At 49.6% G+C, this 6,043-nt stretch overlaps 1 pseudogene; it reads right to left on the bottom strand.

The window, feature by feature from the left end:
• Nucleotides 1-3,092: 3,092 nt before the first annotated feature.
• LOC136634543 (5S ribosomal RNA) lies at nucleotides 3,093-3,212 on the bottom strand (annotated as a pseudogene).
• Nucleotides 3,213-6,043: the final 2,831 nt, after the last annotated feature.

Consider the following 6,043-nt stretch of genomic DNA (forward strand, 5'->3'; position numbering starts at 1 on the left):
GGTTGCTGTGGGAGGATTATAGGAAGAGGGAGCAAGATGCATAGGAGCGGACCGCATGCGTCAGAGGTGAAACACATGATTTCGGTCTTAAAAGGTTGGCTAACTGCTTTAACAAGGATCTTGGATGCCAGAACTGGCAAGGAGCTCTCCGTAAGACTTTGGGAAGCCTCTCCCAGGCAAGGTAGGCAGAACTAGGAGAGATGGGCCCAATGGCCTGGATCATATTCCCTGTTGGTTGTTCCTTACGGTTGGAATTCAGAGAGCACCGGTCCCCAGCCTAAAGTCTGTGGAGCACAGGTGGTCCGTGAGACCCTGAGAAGTGGCACATGAGTTCTCAGGAGGAAAAATCATTATTGATCACTTCTAGTGTCTTACTGAGTGGGCACTCCCCCACAGACCAGGGTGCCGAACAGACTGCCTACAGGCAGCACTGAAGTGGTGTAGCAGCCTATCCCGGTTGCCGGCTGGAAGGGGGTGTGAATGTGAAGTGGCTCAAGAAGTGGCTGGAGCACATGCACAGAACTGTGGCTGGGGTGTTTTCGACAGGCTCCGTCCCTTTGTGTCTGCCAAACGAGACCACCTCCTCCAGGAGAACCCAGAAGTGACGTCATGAGGTTGCCATCCCGGGCGCCACAGTCACCACTGGTCTCCCCCATACTTTACAAAGGTTCAACACAAACACACACCCAGGCTGTTACTTGTATCACATTTTTAGCTGAGCGCACAGACAATCACCAATGCTTTAAAGTAAAAAACAGAAATACTGGGAGAGCCCACCAGTCTCTTATGCAGTGTGTAGTTTGACCCTGAAGTAATGGGGAAGGAGAGGGCATTTCTTGGTAGCAGCCATTTCGGGAAGTGGGGAAGAGGAGACCATGGCCCACTGACCCCTTGTGTGATCTGGAGGCAGGAGGGCAGAGATTATGATGAGATGAGATGAGATGATTATCCCATCCCGGACCAAGGACACCTCCCTCCCCGCCCAAACTGGCTGTTAATTTAGTAGCGAACGTGAGGCCACAGACACACTTACCTAGCCATAACTCTGAGCATGGAGAACCCGATTAAGCTCTCCGGGGAGCATCAGAAATTGGAGACAATTTAGCGGAATAGCTTTGCATTCTTGTAAATGATTCCATTAGAGAATGGAGGCCAGAGGATCCCGTCGGCCACATGTTTTCCTTTTGCTTGATAACTGCATTCTTTTATTCTTTCCATAATTGGTCTAAAGCTTCTGGGGGACCTTCCCTCTGCCTCCTTCACCTCCCCCCCCCCACATATATATATATGGGGTCACGAGCCCATTTCAGGTGGTTCCCCATTCATTTCAATATTTTATTTTTAATATATTAGGTGCTACCATGGTACGTGACTGCTTTTGGGGAAATGTTACAGAGCTGTACTTTGAACAAGCTGCTATGTATATTCTTTTAACAATGATAGTCAATGGGACTTACTCCTGGGTAGGATGGCTGCCTAGGATTGTTAAAAACGTTCCTGCTTGATGATGTCACTTCCGGGCATGACATCACTTCCGGGGGTCTCATTCTAAAAACGGGCTCCCGGTGGTACATGTGTGAGAACCACTGATTTAGGACATTTGATGGGGCCCAATTTGGTCCAGTCCGCTGAATCGCCCCCCAGGCCAGTCCTTTGAACCTGCAGTGTCAGGTGCAGTAGGAGAATTTCCACACCTAAAGTGGATCTGTGCACCTGCCTTCTTTCGAGGTGGCCTTGTCCTCAGAGCTGCTGGCTGCGTGGCTTCGTTCAGCTCTCCCTTTAGGCGGTTCAACGCTGTTTTACGCTTAGGCGAGGCAGTGCTAATGTGCTAATTAGATTTCACACCTTGGCTGGAAGATTGGCCAATTAAATGCCGTTTTTCCAATCTTAGCCTCAGGAGTGAGTTCGGTTTTGAAATCCTCTTCCTGCAGATCTCCACCAGAAAAGAGGACTGCAGATTTTCCAGACAGTCACAGGCTCACTGAAAACTGCAGGAGGGAGATTTTTAAACCCCACCAAATATGTTCCAGTGTGAGTTAAGCCTCTTGCTTACAGCTAAGGTCTGGCCATACAATTGGTTCTTCAGCAATAGACCAGGATAGCCTCTGGAAGCTAAAAGGCTTTCTTCTTTATATATCTCTCTCTATTTTAATCCCTTGTATTGCACTGAACATTTTTCATACACCCCTCCCCACCATGTAAAATCAGTCTTTCAACACCACACCAATTGCTTTCTTTCTTGGACTGATCTTGGTGTTGGCTATAGTCACTAATACCTTGGTGACATCAGAACTGGACTACTGTAACGCAGCCCACATGGGTCACCTAGGAGGACTGTCCAGAAACTGCAATTACAGGTTGATCGCCCTGTATATGGAATTTCAAAACAGAGTATTCCAAAATCCAATAGTTTTTAGCACACGGACGTGGCTTGGTTTGGTTGTGTTTTTTTGTTTTTTTTTTTAACTTTTGGAGGAATTAATATTTTTACTAAATCGTTTTACAGTCATTAATCAGTTTTGTATTCATTACAAATCATTAATGGTTTTGTAACTATTTAATTTTCAAAAGTAATCTACACATTTTGGTTGTAGACTTTTGGTTGGCAACCTTCAGTCTGGAAAGACTATGGTAAAAGCCTACAGCACCCGGGATTCCCAGGCAGTCTCCCATCCAAGTTCTAACCAGGCCTGACCCTGCTTAGCTTCCGAGATCAGATGAGATCAGGAGATAGTGTTCAGTATAGGGAGATGGTTGGCAACCTTCAGTCTCGAAAGACTATGGTGTAAGCCTACAGCACCCAGTATTCCCAGGCGGTCTCCCATCCAAGTACTAACCAGGCCTGACCCTGCTTAGCTTCCGAGGTCAGACAAGATCGGGAGATAGAGTTCAGTATAGGGAGATGGTTGGCAACCTTCAGTCTGGAAAGACTATGGTAGAAGCCTACAGCACCCGGGATTCCCAGGCGGTCTCCCATCCAAGTACTAACCAGGCCTGACCCTGCTTAGCTTCCGAGATCAGACAAGATCAGGAGATAGTGTTCAGTATAGGGAGATGGCTGGCAACCTTCAGTCTCGAAAGACTATGGTGTAAGCCTACAGCACCCGGGATTCCCAGGCGGTCTCCCATCCAAGTACTAACCAGGCCTGACCCTGCTTAGCTTCCAAGATCAGATGAGATCAGGCATGTACAGGGTAAGAGTTGCTGCTTATAGACCTTTATACTTGTATAACATGTATGCCATTACATATTAAAATGTGCCCAAATCCATTTGGTCCAGGGCCTCACATGCACTTTTTAAATACAGGTGCCGGAGTTATGGGTGCACCTAGCCTGGCGTCTAGCCTGGACGCCTTTAAAAGGGGATTGGACAAGCTTCTGGAGGAAAAATCCATTACAGGTTACAAGCCATGATGTGTATGTGCAACCTCCTGATTTTAGAAATGGGCTATGTCAGAATGCCAGATGCAAGGGAGGGCACCAGGATGAGGTCTCTTGTTATCTGGTGTGCTCCCTGGGGCATTTGGTGGGCCGCTGTGAGATACATGAAGCTGGACTAGATGGGCCTATGGCCTGATCCAGCAGGGCTGTTCTTATGTTCTTAACTACAATTCCCAGGAGGCCTTGCAGGTCTCTTGTTGTCTGGTGTGCTCCCTGGGGCATTTGGTGGGGCCGCTGTGAGATCCAGGAAGCTGGACTAGATGGGCCTATGGCCTGATCCAGCGGGGCTGTTCTTATGTTCTTAACTACAATTCCCGGAAGCCTTGCAGGTCTCTTGTTATCTGGTGTGCTCCCTGGGGCATTTGGTGGGCCATTGTGAGATCCAGGAAGCTGGACTAGATGGGCCTATGGCCTGATCCAGCGGGGCTGTTCTTATGTTCTTAACTACAATTCCCAGGAGGCCTTGCAGGTCTCTTGTTATCTGGTGTGCTCCCTGGGGCATTTGGTGGGCCATTGTGAGATCCAGGAAGCTGGACTAAATGGGCCTATGGCCTGATCCAGCGGGGCTGTTCTTATGTTCTTAACTACAATTCCCAGGAGGCCTTGCAGGTCTCTTGTTATCTGGTGTGCTCCCTGGGGCATTCGGTGGGCTGCTGTGAGATACAGGAAGCTGGACTAGATGGGCCTATGGCCTGATCCAGTGGGGCTGTTCTTATGTTCTTAACTACAATTCCCAGGAGGCCTTGCAGGTCTCTTGTTATCTGGTGTGCTCCTTGGGGCATCTGGTGGGCCGCTGTGAGCTACAGGAAGCTGGTCTAGATGGGCCTGTGGCCTGATCCAGTGGGGCTGTTCTTATGATCTTATGCTGGGCCCAGCAGCAGTCTTCTCAGGGCTGCAGCACTGAAGGAAATGCGGCCTTGGCTTGCTGCAGTTGGTTCTGGGGAGGTGTTCCGGGGAGGGGAACAGAACCAGTTGGGGGGAGAGGAGAAGTGGTTGTGGGCAGAGATCGTGGTAGGCCCTGCCACCATGTCTCAACTCCCCTCCCAGGCCTGGAGACCCCACGTGATTCTCCTCAAATTTGCACCTGTTCAGTAGCGGGCACAGATCCAAGGAGAGCCGTAGGGGCTGCCTAGGTCTTGCACGGGTTAAAGGAACCAAATCCTCACCCCTGCAGATATCAAGGGTCCATTGTATAGGACTGCAGCCTCATGCTGGTGCCAAACACTTTGCGGAGAAGGATTTAAAAAAACCCGGAGAGACCAACCAGTAGATCCCACGCCGCCTTCTACCCTCCCTTGCTTGAACTGAGCCCGATCCAAACCTGGGCCAGCTTTGAAAAAGAGATGAGCCCCAGTGACTCGATCCGTCTTGTTTTGCTGTCCGGAATTCTCAGCTGGAACTGAATATTTTTTTTCGGCGACGCTGGAGGAACTGGGATTCTTTTCTTCCCCTCTCTCCTTCCCATCTGCGTTGGCTTCTTTGGAGTAGTGGAAAAATCTAATTCATTCTGGCAAATGATAAATGGTCCCTTCCCCGGTCTAATTACTCTGCGCCTTAGTCACAGCGGAGTCTAGTAAATCTCCTTTTTCCGATTATACACACTGCAGACTGTGCTGCTTTTATTCTTCTTTTTAATGAAAAAAGGAAGGAAAGGAAGACGTTCTTGATTAGCCTTTTTTCCCCTCCCCCCTTCCCCTCCCACTTCCCCGGGCCATTCATATCAGCGATATGGCCTCCGAGCGAGACATTACTTCCTGCCGCTCTCAGAAAATCGTGCTCATTTAAAACGCTGACGTTGTTCTCCTCATTTATTTCCCAGTTTGTACAGGAGGCTTGGCCTTCACCGCGGATGCGCTGCGTCTCCTAAACAGTATTTTCCTCCAGCTGTGCTTTCCCTCTCATTTCCTGCGCATTCTTGATGTTCTGAAGCAGGCTGGTCTTTTTAACGGAGAGGCACGCACCCTGATTCGCACGTGCCTGTACTGGGGCTTGGTTTCCCGGGTGCAAATGGCAGTGGTGTCACTGGGGTGTGCCTCACCTGGTGTGGGAGGCCAGAACGTCACCCCCGTGATGGACCTCCTCCTGCATTGGGCGGTGGGCGTAGCGATGCACCATTGCCCCACCCCTGCTGGTTTTGGGGCTATAACTTTTGGTAGAAAATGGATATTTCAACGTGCTTTGTTTCCTCACATTCTGCATGAAGTTACACATTGATTGATAGGTAACATGATGGTATTATTCAAAAACAACAAGATTTTAAAAAATATTGGCTAGTAGTGGTGTCACCCTCCCCCCCCACCCCGAGTGCAGCCCGCATCCCCTAGCAATGTCAGCCATTGGTAGCTCAAAAATTCTATCTCTGCCTGGGGAGGGTTTGCTGGCCTTCCGTGTCCTAAATCGGCAGAGTTGGCCCTGTGACCGGCGGAACGCAAAAGGAGGCTCTGGACCAACTGCGCAGGCTAATTTTCGACACAAGAGGAGGCCTTATCTTTTTGCAGGCTGAGTTGAGGCCAGCGTCTTAGCAGTCGGATTCATGAACAACCCACAAATTGTCCCCTTTTCCCCCTTCTGCGGCATCAGACAAGACTCCATTGTGGTGCGT

Source organism: Tiliqua scincoides, chromosome 14 (genome assembly GCF_035046505.1).
Source record: "Tiliqua scincoides isolate rTilSci1 chromosome 14, rTilSci1.hap2, whole genome shotgun sequence".
Taxonomy (NCBI): domain Eukaryota; kingdom Metazoa; phylum Chordata; class Lepidosauria; order Squamata; family Scincidae; genus Tiliqua; species Tiliqua scincoides.